We start from the raw sequence: 22,190 nt of genomic DNA on the forward strand, positions 1-22,190 counted from the left end.
TCATCCACTGAATCCTTTATTTGTGAATCTTCTTTTTGTAGCTTTTTAAAATTCTGTTCTCTTTTCTTCCTGTATTTTCTTGGCTCTCTTTTCTATTGTTTTTTTCATTTCTTCTTTTAGTCTTTGGATATCTCTTCCATTGATTCTTTGAGTAGGTCCTTGAACACCCTCTGCATTTTATCCTGGAATTCTTTATCAAAGAGAGTGCAATTGTGGAAAACCTCGGTTGACGATTCGGGATTCTTTTCTACATATTCTCCTTGTGGTGGAGATTTGCGCTTTGGAGGAGGTACTTTTTAGTTTTGAGCTTGTACAGCACATTTCATACAGGTCTTTTGTTATAAATGGAGTAGGCGAGTGGGATGTTGTTGTATTCTAGTAGAGGTGGTCAGAAATTTTTAGTCGGTATTAGGCGACAAAGTGAGAGATGAAAGTCCTGAGAGCCCAGATTGGGAAATATAACTGTGGCTGGCCACCCGGGAGAAGGCCACGCCCACTTCTGGGAGGAAACGCTCCCTATATGGTGGCCACGCCCCTGGCCCATCCCAGGGTCACTCCCACCCAGGATCCTGGAATGTAGGAGGAGCAATGGAAAATCCCATGGAGCTGCCTCAGGTGTCCCCTGCTGGAGGGTGTCCAGTTCTGCAGGAAAAGGTGGGGGGCTGGGGGTGAGGAGTGGAGGAGTGGTGCTCCCTCTACCCACCTGGAGGGGAGGGCTGATTAGGTGATGGATAGTCCAAAGGAGCTGCTGCAGGTGTTGTCCGCAGGTGTACCCCTGTGGAGGGTGTCGAGTTCAGCGGGAAAAGGCACAGGGCTCTTGTTTTATTTTTACTTTATGTTCCAATCTTAATGGTATCACCAGCTACTCAGTCAACCTAGCTAAACCCTAAAGTCTCTTCCACTTTCTCCTGCACAAGTCTCTTCTTTGTGACAAAAGGGAGGACCTCAGAATGCTGACATAAATCTAATACCCAGGGCTGCAGGAGATAGTGTAGTGCTTATGGAACTTGTGTCACATGCACTCAATTTGACTCCCAGCACCACCTGATTGCCAGAGTATCAAAGGCTATATAGCCTCAGAGGACCCCAAGCACCATGGCCACGTTTTCTGAAAATTGTCTGTGGGGCCCCCACACCTCCTGAGCATTGCTTTAGAGACTCTCCCAGCAACCAAAAAATATGTAGTGCCCCAGAAACATGTACTTGTCTTAATTAGGGAGCCTCACTTGAGGTGAGGTTCACAAGGAAATATTGCATGAAAACATAAATCAAAGAGCAAGGGAGGGAGACAGTGTAAATCATGTGAGTACAGATCATATATTTGGTGAAATGTGTTAAGATTCAGATGCCCTAGTCTTCGCACCAGGGATATAACTTCAAAAATGCCCCAATATACTGGAAAGGTTCTAGAACATTAGATGACTGAAACTCAATTATGAGCAACTTTGTAACTTTGTATCTCTTGGTAATTCTAATCGTTAAAGTAAATTTTATATACACCCATCAAAGTTACCTTTTTACCACTAAATGGGAAAGATACTTTCTAATACTTATCCTCACCCAAATCTCAACAGAGTGTGACACTTGCCAGGAAATGTCCTCCCTTGCATTTTTCTCACGATACTTATTAGTACTTCACTCTTCTGTTTCTTCCCTTTACTCATGCCAAATCTTCCCATCTCCCTTGCAAGCTCCTGAAACATTATCCATTCAACATTGATGCACTTTGCCACTGCTCCTCTTGACGTCTTGTCCATGAACTGATTCTAAAACATAACATAGCTGCAATTACAGTATTCATGCCAAAGACAGTCATTGATATATCTTTGCGTTTAGCTTTCTACAAGCTATTGGCACACAGGTGATTAACATTTTTTTCCTACAGAGAACACAAAAATAGATATGCTGGGTTTTAAAGATCCATCAGTATTCTGAGGTACAAATGAAGGATATATATTTTTAATGTTTTATCCAATATCTGTGAGATAGACCATTGCAAATCTATTCATAATTTGCTTCCAGTCATACAACGATCCAACATCCGTCCCTCCTCTAGTGTACATTTCCCAAAACCAATATTCCTGGTTCCTAAAACCATCCCCCAACACCCTACACCCACCCCCAGTGTGTCTCTATGGCAGGCTCTTTAATTCTTTCTCTCTGTCTCCTTTTTAGTTTGTGCATTAAGGGTCTCATACAGGTACTAAGAGGTCATCATGTTTGTGCAAGTAATTTAGCATTTTTATCAGGAAGGTAAGCCTGGAGTAGCTTTGAGGTATGGAAATGACTGCTGAGGCTTCCGTAAGTACAGGGCAGTAGGGGTGGGATGCCCATCCTGCCCAGAGAAAGCCTGGAGATTTCAGTCACAAAACCCGCATATCCGAATTTTCAGCTGTTATATTTCAGTGAGAGCCATCCTGAGACGATGGAAACCAGAGGAGAGCATGGTGGCGATTTTGGATTGTGGGAGCTAGTGGCTGCACTGGGTTCTGGTTGGGTGGGCACCAAACTAACCTGCCTCCCTCTGATTTACCCTAGTGTCTTCAGCCTTTTGCAGGTCCAAGGTTAACTGTGGCTGTTGATATCTTCCAGATTTGTCTATGGGTCTCTGAAACAAGACCAATCCATTAGCTTGTATAGCTGAGCCTGGGGTGGTTTGTTAACATGGCTCCCACATATCTTTCGGGAGTTTAATTTCTCGGGAAACGTAGTCCTGAGTAGTTGGGAGCCAGCCAGAGGCACAGTGGCCATTTGAGGTTATCGGGAAGCATGAAGACACAATCAGACTGTTGATGCACTCACCTGAGGGTACAGGTTGAATTCCTGCAGGCATTGCACAACCAGACTACTAACATACATTGACTGAATTAACGAATAATCAACATTTTCAAAATGTGTCTCTTTATTGCATTTTAGAAGGATAACTTCTAACAGGAAAATAATCTTCATGGTATAATCAAGACCTACGATTTATTCTTAATATATTTAATAAAAGCTACACATTTTGAAATTTATACAACGAAATTCTTTTATGTTATCTGTCTTCATAATTTACTTGTAAATTACTAAGATATCACTGTTTCTTCCACCGTTCTTAGCATAGAAATTTACAGACAGAATGTGCTACGTAAAATTTCATTTTGGCACTTCTCTTCAATGTAGTACTGGAAGTACTTGGAAGAGAAAAGGGATAAGAAAAAGATATTAAGGGTTTTTCATGTATGAAAGTTAGAAATAATCTCTCACTATTCACAGAAGATATCATACTATATTCAGAGAATACTAAAATCTCTACGAAAAACTCCCAGAGACAATAGACATTTATAGTAAAATTGCAGGCTATAAACTCAATACCCAAAAGTCTATGGCTTTTTTATATGGAAGTAATGAGAGAGAAGAAAGTGACATGAAAAAGCAATCCCATTCACAATCGTGCCACAGAAAATCAAGAACCTTGGAATCAGCTTAACTAAAGAGGTAAAGGACCTATATATCAGGAAATTAAAAAAGACACGAGGAAATGGAAACATATATACTGTATATGGAATGGGAGATTTAACATTGTCAAAATGGCAATTCTCCACGAAGCATTGTAAAAATTCAACTTGATCCCTATAAAGATACCCATGACATTCTTCAAAGAAATTGATCAAGCACTCCTGAAATTCACATGGAAAAACAAACGCACACGAATAGCTAAAGCAATTCTTGGGGAAAAGACAATGGAGGCATCACGTTCCCCAACCTCAAACTCTACTACAAACGATAATAATGAGAACAGCATGGTACTGGAACAAAGGCAGAGCTGCAGACCAATGGAAAAGGATTGAATATACTGACACACACCCTCAAATATATAATCATCTAATCTTTGATAAGGGAGCAAGAAATGTGAAGTGGATCAAGAGAGTCCTTCTGAACAAACGGTGCAGAAAAAAACTGGACAGCTACATGCAAAAAAAAAATGGCTCAGACCTCTACCTAACACCATGCACAAAAGTCAGATAAAAATGGGTCAAAGGACTCAACATCAGACCAGAATCCCTCAGGCTCATTGATGACAAGGTCGGCAAATCCCTCCACAACATTGAAGCTAAAGGTATCTTCAAATATAACACGCCACTTGACAAGCAACTGGAAACAGAGATAAACAAAGGGAACTATCTTAAATTAAGCAGCTTCTGTACCTCAAAAGAAACAGTGACCAGAAACAAAGACTCCGCCATGCGGGCAAAATACTCACAGAAGCCTACCAGGTCCTCTGAGAGTGAGAACTGGACTATCAGAGTTGCTGTCTTCTAAATAAGATCCAGTCTCTGGATGTTGGCCATTGATGGCATTACATGGATCCAGGAGCAGTTCGTGGTTGTAGCACTTAATTATTAGAAGATGGGGGATTTGGAAGGAGGGGGCACAGTCTTGATCTGAGCAGCCATGGAGATCTAATCCCCCGGTCCCGCACATCTGGGTTCCTCTTCCAGTTCCTTCATGCAAGAGGCTCCTTCAAGCTGGGAAGGGTGGTCTTAAGCGTACCTATGGCTGGTTGCAGAGGTCTTCAGCTGCCAGGGCTCTAATCAGGGCGGTGAGGGAAACTCACCCCGGCACCTCCAAGTGGCCTCGGTGAGAAAAGCCAGGTGTGAGGTCAGGACACTGTCGTTTTAGACATATTTGGAATTAATTTTAGATCGAAAAGTACACATCATTCAAAATACTTATGTGCTTAGCAATAAATTACTACACACTTGTTCAATCACCTCAGAGACCCCACTCTGCTCAGAGAACTAGATTTTTAATTACAGGTCTGTTTTGCCCATGTGTCATGACTGACAATCACTATCAGTAGATATGAAACTCACTACACACAAAGATGCACACAGGTTACTTTGAGTCATCTATGTTGTTAATATGAGTTGGCCATTAAACTTCACTGAGACCCTTTGTTCTGTCCTTTATAGGAGCCTCATGAGTCTCACCTTCCGTTCAAGTTGAACTTGTAATAAGGTGGAATGAAATCATCAATATGATCCTCACCTCATCCTTCAGGAGAAAAATCCTACATACATTCAAGGTGGTCAAAGTGCAGACAACACCATTCACCTTTTCCTGGAGATGTACACAGGACTGAGGTGAGAACAGCAAAAGGCTCTATTTTAATGTTCTTAATGAAGGATTCAGGGAACAACATTAAACAAACTCATATACCATCTTCCAAAAGAATTATTTTGTAAAACTGATGCCTAGAGTATGGTAAACGATAATATAGTAAAAACCACATTTTTATTTCTGGGACATTAAAGTTCAAAATCTATTTATTATTCATGCTGCTTTGAAATAGATTCCTTGATTAGGAATCATTGTGTGCCATAGGAGTGAGGAAGGACAACACTCAAAGTAATAAGAAGCGAAAAATATGGAAAAATTTACTCCTACTAGGTTTGATAACACATATACTAAAATGGAAATGATACAATGATGAGCATGGTCCTTGCACAGAGATAACATGTAAACTTGTAAAGCATTCCATATTTTTGTTGCAAGAAGAATGAATAGGTATACTTTAAGCTAAGACAATCCACACAAGTACAAAAATTATACATAAAGAGAGCACAAATCCCCAAAACAACAATCTCTCTCAATGTCAATGGACTAAATGTGCCAATTCAGAGGCACAGAATAGGAAGATGAATTAGAAAATTGAACCCAACATTCTGCTGCCCGCAAGAAACATGTCTGAACAATCAAAGCATCCATGGGCTAAAAGTAAAAGGCTGGGAAACAAGTTTTCAAGAAAATATCACCTCCGCAAAGCTGGAGTGGCCATACTAGTATCAGACCACATGGACTTCAAGCTAAAGGTTATCAGATACAGTGAAGGTCATTTCTTAATGATCATGGGATATGTACATCAGAAAGAACTCACCCTCCTCAATGTATATGATCCTAATGACAGACCAGCAAAATACTTTAAAACAACTTCTAATAGACTTATAGAAAAACATTGATAGTAACACAATACTAGTGGGAGATTTCAACACTTCTTTGTCACTTCTCGATAGATCAAACAGACTGAAGCTCAGCAAGGAAATATTTTCTTTAAGGGAAGTAATGAACAATCGTTGGCTTAGGGAAGAAATCAAAGAGGAAATAAAAAGTTTCCATAAACAAATGAGAATGAGGGGACACGAGCTACCAGATCTTGTGGGACACAGAAAAAGCAGTGTTAAGAGGAAAGATTATAGCTCTGCCAGAATTCATCAGGAAGAAAGAAAGGGCTTACATGAATAAATTAGAGCTCAAGATTTTGGAAAATAACCAACAAAAGTAGTCCAAACTAGGCTGGAGGAAGGAAATAATAAAACTTGTACCAGACATCAATGAGCTAGAATCCCAAAATACAATCCAGAAGACCAATAAGAACAAAAACTGGTTCTTTGAGAAAATAAATAAGATCATTAAACCATGAGAAGCCTCTCAAAGAAACAAAGAGAAAGAATTCTAATAAATCGAATCAGAAATGCAAAGAGGGGTATCCTAATAGAAAGTACAGAAATCCATAGGATCATCAGAGATTATTTTGAGAATCTTTGCAGCAGGAAATTGGAGAATCTTGAATAAATTGATAAATTATTGGATTCCAATTACCTCCCAAGGCTGAACTAAGAAGATTTGGAATAATTGAACCTATCACTAACAAGGAAATTGAAATGATCGTCAAAATTATACCCCCAAACAGAATCCAGGGCCCAGATGGATTCAATAGTGAACTATTTCAAACCTTTCAAGAGGAACTGCTTCCAACATTTTTAAGATTTTCCAGGAAATTGAAGAAACAGAAATACTCCCAAATAGTTTCTATGAGGCAAAGATCACCCTAATACTCAAATCGACAGAGACACCACAAAAAAAGAAAATTACAGACCTATTTCCTTTGTGAATACAGATACAAAAATTTTCAAGAAAATACCAGCAAAGAGAATCTAGAAACTCAACAAAAGATCACACACTATGACCAAGTAGGTTTAGCTTGGGGATGCAAGGATGGCTTAACATTCTCTAGTCAATCAACAGAATACACCATCTCAATAAAATAAAGATAAAAGTCATATGATCATATCAATAGATGTAGATAAAGCATTTGATGAGATCCAGCACCCATTCATGGTGAAAAACTCTCAACAAAATGGGAGTTGAAAGTACTTTCCTCAATATAGTCAAAGCAAACTACCACAAACACACAGCAAGCATTATTCTCAACGGGGAGAAAACTAAAGGCTTGGAGCAGAAATCAATGAAATAGAATTCCAGAATACAATCAGGCACAAACCAAGTTACCCACTCTCTCACCACTCCTATACAGCATAGTACTTGAAGTACTTGCCATATGATTTCGTTAAAAAAAAAGATATCAAGGGCATCCATATAAAAAAGGAAGAACTCAAGCTTTTACTATTTGGAGATAACATGATACTATACTTAGAAAGTCCCAAAGAATCTCCAAAAAAGCTCCTGGGAACAATAGATTTGTTTAGTAAAGTAGCATATTACAAAATCAATATCTGGTACGCCATGGCTTTCCCATATATTAATAATGAAAGAGAAAAAAAGAGATAGAGAAAAACAATCCCATTCACAATAATACCTCAGAAAATCGAGTATATTGGAATCAACTAAAATGTTAAGGAACTGTACCAAAAAAAAAAACCTACAAAACACTACTTCACGAAATAAGAGAGTATATGAGGAAATGGAATCACATCCCATGCTCATGGATTGAGAGGTTTAACACTGTCAAAATGGTAATACACCCCAAAGCTATATAAAGATTTAATGCACTTTCTAAAAGGATACCCATAACATTTTTCAAATAAATAGATTAAACACTCTTGAAACTCATACACAACCATAAACTCCCATGAAGAGCTAAAGCAATCTTTGGTAAAAAGAAGAAGGGAACACCTTCCCCAACTTCAATCCCTACTACAAAGTTGTAGTCATCCAAATACCATGATATTCAGATAAAGACAGGCCTCAGATCAATGGAATATAGTCAAATGTCTTGACGCTGGCCCTCAGATTATTATTACCTAATCTTTCATAAATGCTCAAGAAATATGAAGTTGAGCTAGGAAGTCTCTTCAGCAACTGGTGCTGGGAAAACTGGACAGCAACATGCAAAAAAAATGAACTCAGACCTCTTTATAGTGCCAGGCACAAAGTCAGATCAAATGTCTTAAAGACCTCACTATCATACCGGAATTCTTAAGATATATGGAGAAAAATGTGGGAAGATCCCTTCATGACATTAAAGCTAAGGGAAACAAAAAAGCAAGCAAGCAAGCAAGAAAGAAAGAAAAAAATTAAAAATTAGAAAATAATGCTGTTTGCAATGCTAAGGATCAATCCCAGATCATCATTTTCTTGAGTTTTTGGGTCACACGTGGCGATGCACAGTGGTTACTCCTGGCTGTGCACTCAGGAATTACTCCTCATGGTGCTTGGGGGGACCATACAGGATGCTGGGAATGTAACCTGGGTATGCCGTGTGCAAGGTAAATGCCCTAGCTGCTGAACTATCGCTCCAGCTCCCCCCCTCTCCATAATTCATCAACCTGAGGGCCTCAGATTTTTACCTTCGATTTAGAAACTTCATGTTTACATTGACACAGTAAATCGAAACCACAGAACCATTGAATGGCATGTTATAATGGTAGCAGCCATGAGCAAACTTTGATAACCCATAAGTTGTCATGAATGAATTCTGTCTCAGAGGCTTCACTTCTGAGGATACCTGTCACTACCTCCTTTCTGTTACATGTCCGAGGATCAGAATCTACATCAGGCCATCAGTAGAAATTGTCCACCCGAAAGCTAGCCTTCCACTGGGATCAGAATCATTGATCCATGTAACTTGTAATTTTTCATTCATGATTTGTTGACCTTGTTTCAGGTGGAGGCATCCAGAGCATAAACTCAGCTTTCCCGTTGTTTCCACAGGAAATCCAAATACCTAAGAATGTTATCATTTCTGACGCCACTGTTACAGATTTTTTGGAATCCCACGGTAAGATACTATCATTAATGTTATAATATTACTGTTCTCCATAGTTCAGATCTCCCCAAAGAACTCTCTACCCACCTCATTCCAACTGCAGACTCCAGTTTATCATGCTCCTGAAAGTACTTCTAATACTTTCACTCAGGTTCTCCCCTAAAGTGCAAAGGTAAAGTTCATACCACTCCAAGTACTTATTCCTAAACTACCAGAGTGGGCTTGTTCCTCAAGCTTTTGTTCTCATAAGAAGAAATACCGTGCTTCCTTTCTCTATGTCTCTCTTTGCTTGCTTTGTTAAATGACTGTTCTCGCTTGAACAAATATTCCATTCCACCCTACACCTGTTTCACAAGTTTCTGAGTGTTTTTCAGTAAAATCTATTTAGCTTCACTAAACTAAAAATTTTAAAACACCAGAGCATTGTTAAAACAAATATTTGTATCTTTTAAACCACAAATTTTGAAAATGAAAGGTGGTAAAGCAATGGAATACTATTCAGTTGTATGAAGTGAAATCTTCTTATTATTTGTATATAAAATGGATTACATGAGGAAATTATATTTAGTGACATAAACCAGGCAGAGAAAGATAGGCATCCTACAAGTTCATGCATATGTGGCATATGGAGAAAACAAATTAAAAGAATAAAATGAGACAGACAAACGTCTAAAACATTATTTATATTCTATGATTTATAATTCAATTAACAATGGTTTCTCATACACATAATTCCAACATGACACTCACTCCTCATTCTCTCAAAGAATAAACCCTCCCTCTCCCCCAATCCCCCAGAATCCCTCACTCTCAATCCCCTGACTCAATTGTGTGGATCAGTTCTCCCCTTACATTGCTCTTGAACCTTTGTTTCTACCTTGCTGTGTGTCTTTACATCCCACATATGAGAAAAATCTCTCTGTATCTGTTCATTTCCTTAAGGCTAACTTTACATGCATGATATCCTCTAGTTTCATCCAATGTTGAAAATTGCATAATTTTGATCTTTTCAAAGCAATAAAAACAAATTTTAGAACTATGAGACTATTTAGTTACCAGATCGAGAAGTATAATCAAAGTGGAAAAACTGAACTATGGTGAATGACAGAGTAGGCCTTTCAGTAGTGAGTGTAATATGATACATGCACGTTGATTCTGCATAATCCTAAAATTTATGAAATTCTATAATGTAATTCTATAAGGTAATTTTACATAATCAAAAAAGTATTTAAATAATTTACATTTATCTATGATTTTGACGTATCTTTTGTGTCGAACTATCAGAAATAAAAATAATGTGAGATAGAGATATGGTCTATCACTATACTTTTAAACAAGAGAAGCGCTAAAAATTTCTGTGTCTTGATGAACTCTCATATAAATTGACTCCAAAATCAAATTAATATACTCAAGGAAAAATAAAAGTCAACCAATTTAATCTTTTGCCTTCACTCAGGTTCCCATCTGCTGATCTCTCGCAGACAAAAAAAAATTTACTTTATTTTTTTTTTAATTTTTATTAGTGAAACACCATGATGTACATTTGCACATTTACAAATTTTTGTGCTTGGGTTTCGATTATACAATGATCAAATGCCCATTCCTCCGCCAGTGCCCATTTTTCACCACCATGGATTTCAGTATCCCTCCCACACCAATCCCCCCCATGCCACCCTGCCTCTGTGGCAGGGCATTCCCTTTTGTTCTCTCTCTCCTTTCGGGTGTTGTGGTCTGCAAAAGAGGCAATGAGTGTCATTCATGTTCAGTACATAGTCAGAATTTTTATTTTCAAAGGACTTCTTGGCGGAGGTTTGGCATTCTTTGCTAGAAACCAACTTCTTTTCTTCTGCTTTTTTTTTCTAGAAATATATATTTATACTAAGACTGATTAGTCATGGCACCAAATTGATAAATGTCCCTGTTTTTACTTCAGTACTCTTTCCTGATTATCACAAATTATTAGCAGTGGATAGAAAAAATTATCCCAAAATTCGTGGGGGAAAGGGAAATGTTTATGCTTTTCTTAGTTTGGAAAATCCCTGTCACTAGTATAGTGACATTCATCTAAATTTGTAAACACAATGATTAAGAAGAGGTAAACCATGACTGCCACTTCAAGGAAGAACGGGTTTTCAGCAAATATCCATAGTTTCAGAAGGATGGCTCTGGCTTGGATGGGGGGGCAAACATGAGAGCTGTGAGCTACCTGCAGTTAACACATGCTCTTAGGCTATGTGGTGATACTGCTGAGAAATGTGGCGAGCCCTGATTAGGTAGGGTCATGGTGGAGAATGGAATGATGACAAGAAAAGAGAGCAACAGGACAAGATGATAGATTCCTTTGTATAAAAGTTTTCATCTCTAATGTATTAATCTGTGAATAAGAGAACCAACTTTTTATCATTTTCCTGGCAATATATTATCCTTACATAGTGCTTCAGGAAAAAAACGCTTCCCTTGTTAGTTATTATAGCCTGAATATCTGTGAGGTCTTTGAACTCTTTCTATATATACAGTGCTGATGACTGAAACCAATCTCACTATTTAAGTATCTAAACTGCAATGTTCTCACCATTTAACTAACTAAACTCTGATGGCTCCAAATCTTCTTAGATCAGCTTTCATCTCTTCCATGATATCCAGGCTTCTCTTCCCAACTGTCAACTCTCCCTTTCTTTCTCCCTCTCTCTACCAACTATGGTCTCCCTGCCAAAATTTGCTAAGACAAGCTTTCTTGAAATATAGACGTAAGTTGACTTCTCTTTTTTTTTAAATTTAGGCAATTTTGATTTCAAAGTCATTTATAATGGAGATTTGTCATACAATATTTCAATTCTAATCACACCACCAGTGTCTGCATCCTTCCACCAACAGATTACCCATTTCTCCCTGCATTCCCACCGATTTCATTGACAAACACATTTTGAAGTTTTACTATTGTACTTTGGGTTCCATACTTACAGTAGTGTTGGCATTGGTGGTTAAGACATACACCTCAACTTTTTCATGCTGGCCTTCCTTGATCAATGCCCACTGACACCATGTAGGGGAAATATATGAGAACAAATCATTAAGCTCCAAATTTTTCAAATAATCTTTAAACAATTCTAATCGAAAAGAAAATAGTGGGAACTGGAGGAGACAACCTCTTGTCAGCCTGCAAAGTCTTTTCAGTTTTCCACATTACAACAGAAGGAATCAGTGAAGGAGGTCTGTCATCACGCAAGTTAGGTGACCCTCTCCTTCCACCAGAAGTCCCAACCCTATTATTTTTGTCTCTTCAGTCCGCATAAAATGGAAAAAGCTTTACCACACAGACATCCATGTAATGAGCCCAGCCAAGGTGATAAAAAAAAAATTTCAGCAAATTCATAGGTTCATCATGGTGGTAGAAACTAAATATCATATTTTTGTATTGAATCTGCAGGAGACACATATTACAAACCTTTTTATGATTCAGTTTCAATCATAGGATATTTTAACACCCAACCTCCACTAGTATACAGTTCCATTGCTAATGTCCCCAGTTTCTCTCCCACCACTCCCTCTCCCAACCCCAAACCCCACCTGACAGCCTGCTGTCTCTACACTATGGCAGGCACCTCTCTCTCTCTCTCTCTCTCTCTCTCTCTCTCTCTCTCTCTCTCTCTCTCTCTCATCCTTTGGGCATTATGGATTGTAATACAGAGAGTGAGAGGTTCTCACGTTTATTCCTTTACCTACTTTCAGGACTCAGTTCTCACCCAGAGTAATCACTTCCAACTATCATTGTCATAGCGGTCCCTTCTTTATTCTAAATGCTCGCCTTCAGCACTTGTGGCAAGCGTCCAACCATTGACCAATTCTCCTGGCCTGTGTTTCTGCTATCCTTGGCTATTAGTCTCATATTCTGGTTTTTTATATCCAAAAAATGGGGTAGTCCAATCAGTATACCCCTTTCCTTCTGACTGATTTCATTGAGCATAATATTCTTCCCTGCACATCCATTTATAAGCAAATTTCATGATTTCAGTTTCCTGCCAACTGCTTCGTATTCAATTGTGTAGGTATACCATAGTTTCTTCTGGCTATTGTTAATAGTACTGCAGATGGTATTTCTGTTATAAATATCATGTTTAATGTAACTTACATAGGAAAATACTTCCCAGGTTCCAAACATACATAATCCACTCACAAACACAAATTTATTTACTTTTTTAAAAAATATAATTTATTATGATGCTTTCTAAAAAACGGAAGCGATTAACAAAAACTCAGGGAAAACATATTCTATAAAAGCCAAAAAAAATAACCTTAAGAAAGGACAACAGGTACGTGTTCTTGCGCCTCAAAAATCCGTTGTGTTTCTTGATATATTGTCAATATCTTTCTATAGCCTTCAAATTCTTCAACTTCATTTCTAAACACTATTTAAAGTTATATTAATTTAATAGGTATAATCAGCTTTATAGAATATTTATTTGATTCTTTCATATTTTGCATAAACAACGTTTGAATTAACCATAGCACTGTAGCACTGTCCTCTCATTGTTCACTGATTTGCTCGAGCGGGCACCAGAAAAGTCCCTATGGTAAGACTTGTTGTTACTGTTCGTGGCATGTTGAATACACCACAGGTACCTTGCCAGGCTTTGCCATGAGGAAGGGTTACTCTCAGTAGCTTTCCGGGCTCTCTGAGAGGAGGAGAGCAATCGAACCCAGGTTGGTCGCGTGCAAGGCAAACGTCTTACCCACTGTGCTATGGCTCCAGCCCATATATATATTTATACATATATATGTGCATTTACACACACATACATATCTATATATTCCTGTTACACGGCTCTTAAGCTCCAAATCATATTTCTTCCTCCTCCAATTCTTTACTACTTCTCTCCCCATACTTGGGGCTCAACTAATTTTCCGAGTGCCCTCAGATGCATTTCTGAGGCCATGATAAAGGAATGCATAACACATACATGCAAGGAAGGCACAAAGCATATGTATATAAATTTCATATGGACATATAATTGTGATGACTAGTTTACAAACTGTATTCGCTTCAAGTACAGAGTTCCTCATCTCTGGATCTGTGTATTCATACTCCATGCACTGTCAAATATCCAGCTACTGTCCACAACTAACTAACAACACTCCCCTACGCATTTCAGTCATTTACTTCCCCTCCTATTAGGACGATTTTGATGTCAGAGTGTAAAGGTTTGATTTTGCTTTTGTTTTATTAGTCCATTTAATTTTTTTCTTTATATTCCCGAAACAAATCAAATATTTTTTTTTTAAAAAATAAAGGACAGGAGGTGATATCAGGCAACAAATGAAATAATTGATGTGGCTGAGAATCAGCAAGAGTCTTCCAGGTCAGTGTGAGGAAAGGAACATCCAGTTGTCCTTCCCAGCATATTTCCAAAGGGCTGGCTTGGAGGAGGGTACATTCTGGAAAGAACCGCAGGACAGTAGTAGTGTCTTGAACATATAGGGGACTATGTTCTTCTTTGAAAATGTAATGGTATTGACCTCCATTGTAAACCACAACACCCTAAAACAAAGAAAAAGCAAAAGGGAATGCCCTGAGTTGGGGCAAAGTCGGGGAGATGGGGGGTGGGAGGGTCATTGGGTTCCTTGGTGTTGGAGAATGTTCACTGGTGGAGAGATGGATACTTGATTCTTGTATAACTGAAAACCAAGTACAAAGGTATGTAAGTCTACAACTGCACCTCATGGTGTTTCATTAATAAAAATAAATAAATAAAAACTAAAAAGTTAAAAGTGCTATCACCTGGTATAAGAAAAAAATGTAGTGGTGTTGACTAGATTACATCAAGATCATTTTTATCTATAGGATGCTATGATTCATCTTTGATTCACTGATTGATACTTTGAAATGTCCCAGTTCATCCTCATTCAGAGAAGTCATTTATTTCTTCGAGTATTGATTTGTACAGGGAATTCCTCACAAAATTCTTTATATAATGTCTATTGAGGGACTCAAGGATAATGTTCTTATTACCATTTTCAAAGAAAACAAAAATACTCTTTTAATAAGATTTTCTTGGTTCCCTATCTAAAAGCTAAATGACAACAATAAAGTTTAACTCAAAATTTTCTAAAGAGCATTACATTAGTACTTGAAAAGAAATTTTAAAAGACTCTGGGAGAGGGGAGGAGGAAAAGTCATGGATCTATAAGGATTAGTACAAGTCTTTGGGTGTGTGGGGCATGGGAGTGTGTAGAAAAGATGAGATCACACTCAGCTATGTGATCTAATTTCAATATATATATTCTCTAGATACCAGCGATATATTAGCACAGGTGTATTCATATGACTATCATATACACTAACCCTGTACCATGTACATTCACCTAATCCTGAAGGCTTCACCGACATGGCAGCACTGAGAAGGATGAGAAAGGAGAGGCCGACAAAATCTCAAGGCCGACCTAGGCTGTCACAATGAAGGAAGACAAAAATGATCGTCTGTACTTTCAATGCATGTACGCTAGCATCAGATGCATCCATCGAGGACCTGATGGTACAAGTGCGAATGATCAAGTACGACATCATTGGTCTGACTGAGACAAGAAGGCAAGAATCTCACTATGCCGTTTTTGACACTGGAGAAGAATTGTTCCTGGGAACTTGCGATAAAAGAGGTGTTGGAGGCGTCAGTGTCCTTGTCAACACAAACTTGACCAAGAGCATTGATTCATTCAAATGAATAACAACCCGAATCAGAAGTTTACATTTGAATAGATGTGGCTCACTGCCTGCAGTTTCTATCTTCGTTGTCTACGCACCAACATCTCATTATGATGAAAGAGAAATCGAGAAGTTCTACATGGAGCTAGAGAAGTTCTATAAAGAAGACCACACCTTCTATAAGATCATTGTGGGTGATTTTAATGCCAAGATAGGACCGAGAAGATCAGCTGAAGAACTTCACATTGGGACCCATGGCCTAGAATGGAATGAACAGGGTGAGAGACTATCTGAGTTCATCATGTCGACCAAAACCATTCATGGTAACACAGTTCCAGAAGGCATAATCTAAACGATGGACATGGGAGTCTCCTGGTGGAAGATTCCACAGCGAAATAGACCACATCATATTCAATCGACGGTTTTGCCTGACAGATGTCACTGTTGTCCCAATATTTCGAACGGTATCGGACCACCGTCTCCTTCATGCAAAATTCTACTTCACAGAGCGGGGAGAAAGGGTTGCAAAGTTCAAAAAGAGAACTGCCAGTATGACCACAAACTGGGAACTCTTTGGTACAGTTGCGGGAACATGGAAAGATGCCATTGTTGACAACATTGACGAGGAATGCGATCGACTGGTTCAGCACCTCCATGAATGTGCGAGGAATGCCAAAAGAGAGACACAAAAAATCGCCTATCTTCAAAAATTCTTGAACAAATTTGCCAGTGTCGTTTGGCGCATGCCTCAGGCAACCACAAGTTAATGTCCAAGCTCGCAAAGCAGTGCAGAGATGCGATCAAGGAAGACCTCAAATAGAGAAGAGCAGAAGTACTGGTAGATGCGGCAGAAGCCGGGAAAAGTATTCATAACGCCCACCTGTCCTTCGCCAACTACAAGACCAAGATGACTGCCCTCCGATGTCCTGAAGGATCCATCACATCCTCCAGAATGGCAATGGAGAAGATTACCATGACTTCTACTCAAATCTCTTCGACAGCCATGTCCACTTGCCGACATACCAAATTCCACAGGATGGATATGTCGTTCCCAAAGTTCTCCCTTCCGAAATCCGACATGCCATTTAGTTGGTAAAGGAACAAACAGCACCCGGCACAGACAAGGTCAGACCTGAGCACCTGAAGAACCTGCAGTCAGTACTCATCAACACACTGGCTGGCTCTTCACTCGCTAACTGCCTGAAAGCAAGGTTCCGTCCCAATGGAAAACCAGGAGGACCGTAATACTGTTCAAGAAGGGAGACATCCATGACATTGGCAACTATCGCCCGATCTGCCTATTGTCTGTCATCTACAAGTTGTTCACGCGAGTCATCCTAATTAGGATTTGCAGAACACTAGATGAAGGACAACCATGCGAGCAAGCCGGGTTCTGCAAAGGATTCAGCACCATCGACCATATCCACAGGATAACCAAACTCATTGAGGTTTCTCGGGAGTTCAAGATGCCGCTCTGTTTAACATTCATTGACTTAAAGAAGGCCTTTGGAGGTACAGCCCCCCCCCCAAGGGCCTGGGACCCTCTCTGGACATGCACAGCTAGATCCAGCCCCTAGAAAGCTGGTTTTCAACCCCTGAGCTGCGTGGGACGGGCACAGAGGCACAGCTCTGGGCAACAAAGCTGAACGGCTCCAATTCCAAACAGGTACAGCCCGCCCCCAAGGGCCTGGGACCCTCTCTTGGCATGCGCAGCTAGATCCAGCCCCTAGAAAGCCGGTTTTCAACCCCTGAGCCACGTGGGATGGGCACAGAGGCCCAACTCTGGGCAACAAAGCTGAATGGCTCCAATTCCAAACAGGTACAGTCCTCCCCCAAGGGCCTGGGACCCTGTCTGGGCATGCGCAGCTAGATCCAGCCCCTAGAAAGCTGGTTTTCAACCCCTGAGTCGCGTGGGACAGGCACAGAGGCCCAGCTCTGGCAACAAAGCTGAATGGCTCCAATTCCAAACAGGAGACATTCCCAAATCCTCGCCCAGTGCCAGGGACCATTTCTGGAGCTGCGGCCGCATTAGCGGCCGCGAAATATTTTCCCACTACATATGCCATAGGAGCCATAAGCTACCTTCTTAGGTGGAAACTTCTCTATTTTAGCTCAGCCACTAGAAATACAGTAGCCAATAACTCATAAGCCTATCTTAACTCTTACTGCATATCAAGCAGAATAGTAACAGTGAACGTGACAGACTAAACCACACCTCTCACAATGGTAAAGCAACGCAAAAGCCCACCAAACTTTCATATTGAAGAGTCTAGCCCAGATGACACCAACAGTACTCTAATGTTAGACAACCTCTCTGACAAGGAATTCAGAAGGGAGCTACTTAGGATGCTTAGGGAATTAAAAGAAACAATGGAAATCAATGCCAATAGAAGATAAGAGGATCTGAAGGCAGAAATGGGGAAATTGCAATCAGAAATGTCAGACCTGAAAAATCTCATAGGCGAATTGAAAAGCTCAGTGGAAGGCCTCAGCAGCAGAGTAACAGCTGCTGAGAACAGAATCAGTAAGCTCGAAGATGAAGTTCAGAGACTCTCCAGAAAAGAGCAGAAAATGGAAAAGAGACTCACAATTCGGGAATAGATGGCAAGAGAAGATCGGGATGACGCCAAGAGGGGTAACATAAGAATTATTGGAGTCCCAGAGGTAAAGGAAGAAAACCTTGATGAAGAAGAAACTGTCAAAGACATCATTGCTACAATGTTTCCAGAGCTGAAGAAAACTTGTGACCACATTCAGGAGGCCCGAAGGGTACCAGCTAGAAGAAATTCGAATAAAAATACCCCAAGACACATTCTGATCAAAATGATCAAAACCTTAGACAGAGACAAAATTCTGAAAGCAGCAAGATCGAAGAAAGAAATCTCTTACAAAGGAGCATTCTTAAAATTCACAGCTGATTTTTCTGATGAAACCCTCATGGCCCGAAAACAGTGGTGGGACATAGTGAAAAGACTCAATGAAATAAATGCCTCCCCAAAAATACATTTCCCAGCAAGACTCTCATTCATAATAGAAGGAAAAACACACAGTTTCACAGACAAACAACAGCTCAAGAACTTCATAGACTCAAAACTGGATTGGCTGTGTACAAGATAAATGCTTTTTGCCCTCCAGTACTATCTCTCTCAGTGCCTTTTGAATTTCCAGGTTACACATCCTAAAGCATGTGGACTTTTTGCCAGGACCCTGCATGATCACTACAAGTCCAGAAACCAGAAGGAATACCTTACATTAATTTAGGCATTTGGGGTCTTTACAACTATTACCATTGTAATCTTCAGGTTTCCATTTGACTTGTGCGATGAGTACCTGTAACTTACGGTTCACATACGACTTACTCTTGTGGATGCATTGAAGTTTACCCTCATTTTTGATCCACTTCAAAAATGACAACTTGAGTTTTTTCAAAGAAATGTTTTTGGAAGGAAAATTTTATTTAAACTCTGTGTCTTAAATTGTTTGTCTAAAATGTAGTTACTAATAATTCTTAGAAAAATAACACATACATAAATATAATTTTTCTATTTCATGTGATTTACATAGGAGGAAGGGTAAAGAAAACATAATGAAAAATATTTATCACATAACTGAAAAAGAATATAGATATTAATGAAATCTGGGCTCTGTAGCAAGCAGCATAGTACAGTAAGTTATGGAGAGCAGACCCAAGAGTAGGCCTTGAATAACAGTGGATGTGATCCCAAACAAAACCAAATAAAACAGTACAATAATGTTATTAATAATTTTTTCCACATATACAATATGTAGACAGTATTCTATTTTACAAAAAACTGCTAGCCAAAAAATGGAATAGAAGGTGATTTTTGATTGCAAACTTTACCAGTCCATTAAAGAGAAAGGATTTACCAGTAACTACATAACAAAAAGAAAATAGGAGTAAGCGTGATTGTATTTCATAGAAAGGAAATGTTTTAAATGAGTAAAATACAGAAAAGAAATTTCGAAAGTACAAAAAAATATTCTCATCAGTACCTTTGAATATTAACCAGCAAACAACACGTGTTAAACATAGCATAGGATTTCTCTTGATCACACAAGACACAGAAAAGACCATTAAAAAAGTGATCACAAAATTTGCAAATTTACTTTCAACCCCTAGATTAGAATTAGCTTTATCAACCAGGAAAACGTTCTTCTCAATGTTTAATAAATGAGCACCAAAATCCAATAAAATATCTTTAATGTAGGAAAAATCTTAATTCACAAATATGACAAAAATGTGTAATTAGACCTGTGAGACTTGATTTTTCTTTTTCCTCTTAGGATTTAAAACAGAAGTTGACTATTATCAAAATACTTTCATGTTAGGAAGAAAAAATCACATGAAATAATATTTGTAAAGATGAGAATCCGCTTAAACCTGGAACCTACTTACCACACAAATGAATCAAATCTCCTTATTCAAGTTAGAATATACCAATTTTTAATTTTAACAGGCAGCGCGTACATGTACTTAAAACCATAACGTAATAAAAGCATTGAACATTATGTGTCTTCCACCGCCCTAGATAAGCACTATTAGCTACTTATGGGAAGCATCATTTCTGAAGCGTGTTTATACTCAAATTGTCAAGAACCAAGTACTGTTTTCTAAGAGATAATAAGGAAAAATGCCAGCAATGATGGCTTTCTGATAATATGCTTTTCCTACTGGTACCTTTCTTTTTTGATTTTAAATCTTTGGTTCTCTTCAACATTCTGAACAAACGTTTTCCTCTTCCTTGATAATCGAAGTCCCTATTCTTTCTTTCTTTCTTTCTTTCTTTATTTATTTCTATACATTTTCTTTCTTTCTTCCTATTTTTTTCTCCCTCATATTGTCTTGGTGTGGATTGTTCAAAGTTTGATGAAAGTGATCCCAAACTTGCTTACCTTAGAGGGCTTGCCTCCCTAATGCTCAGCACTCCACACCTTCCACATGCCCCATATTTTCTTATTACCTGGTTTAAATAGAAAACTCAAAGATAAATGATTATTACTTTGTAATATCACTATATTCAAAATACTGAAGTATAAATACAAGTGGAGAGACCATTACAGAGAACACATGCTAGTATATATTAACAGTTTTTCACAGCACCTATATTTTCTGTTTCTGTAAAAATACTGTCTCTGATTTACTTGTTTTAAGTGAATATCATGTAAAATTCACTATGAAAAGGAAAAAGAAACACAGAGAATCAACCCTCATATATATATATATATATATATATATATATATATACATATGTGTGTGTATGTGTGTGTGTGTATTTGAGCTCCTAAGTATGTCTAGAATATAATGTAATCAATGACGAAAAACACTTTGTATGTGACATAAAGTAAGCCAATGTCTAAAGTCACACAGCAAATATCAAAGTCAAGTTAAAATGAGGCTTATAAAATTCTACTTGAATACTTTCTTTCATTACTACGTGCTGTTCTTCCTTGACTGCTAAGTTTAGGGATGATAAATCTAATGACAAGCTTTGAAAGGTATTATTCCTTACCTGACATGGTCAGAGAAGAGGAAATACCGATGAAAGGTAGACGAGAAGAGGAGACTACGAGATTACGTCTGAACACTGAAGCGGCTTAAGAACACAAGTGTTTAGTACAGACAACTGCTCACTGGTGACTGGTCATTGGTCACTCGTCACTTGCCATGATGATTCAAATTTGTTTACAAACAACTACATGAGACCCCCAAGATTCTACCAGTTGGTGGTTGGTTTGGTGGGAGAATGATGTCATAAAGTAGGCAGGTGAAAGGTAGAGGCTAGCCAATCAGGAGGTCAGAATCCCATTAGAAGACTGGATTGGATAGTGAGTGGGGTAGATTGAAGCAGGCTAGGGAGATGGAATTCTACAAGACGGTTATAACAGTTTCACCTTCGTCAGACTCTTGTGTTAGAAAAATACTCCCATGATACTCAAGAGCTTATCTATTTCATTAAAAAATCAAGAAAATTACTAAATAATTGTTTATATTGCACTGTTTATGAAACAACATTTGTTATTACTAGTATATTTTAGATAACGTTTACAGCACAGCGGATTTGGTCGTTTGCCTTGCAGGAGGCCAACCCTGATTCCGATTCCTCTGCCCGGCAAGCTACCGAGAATATCTCGTCCACATAGCAAGAGCCTGGCAAGCTACCCATGACGTATTCGATAGGCCAAAGCCAGTGACAACAAATCTCACAATTTGGTGTAAGATGTTACTGGTTCCCGCTCTAGCAAATGGATGAACCGCGGGAGGACAGTGCTACAGTGCTATGATTGAAAAAATTGGTGGTTTCTTTCAATATGACAACACTTACTAGGATAAGTTGTAGATGAATCGAGATGTGTTAAAATGTAAATAAAATGAGAAGAAATAGTAAATGCACAGGTATCTTATTTGTACAAAACAAACAGTTG

At 38.8% G+C, this 22,190-nt stretch overlaps 1 pseudogene; it reads left to right on the forward strand.

The window, feature by feature from the left end:
* The first annotated feature begins 5,433 nt into the window (after nucleotides 1-5,433).
* On the forward strand, nucleotides 5,434-5,530 carry LOC130040989 (uncharacterized; annotated as a pseudogene).
* Nucleotides 5,531-22,190: the final 16,660 nt, after the last annotated feature.

The sequence above is a fragment of the Sorex fumeus genome, unplaced genomic scaffold (assembly GCF_029834395.1).
Source record: "Sorex fumeus unplaced genomic scaffold, SorFum_2.1 ptg000095l, whole genome shotgun sequence".
Taxonomy (NCBI): Eukaryota; Metazoa; Chordata; class Mammalia; order Eulipotyphla; family Soricidae; genus Sorex; species Sorex fumeus.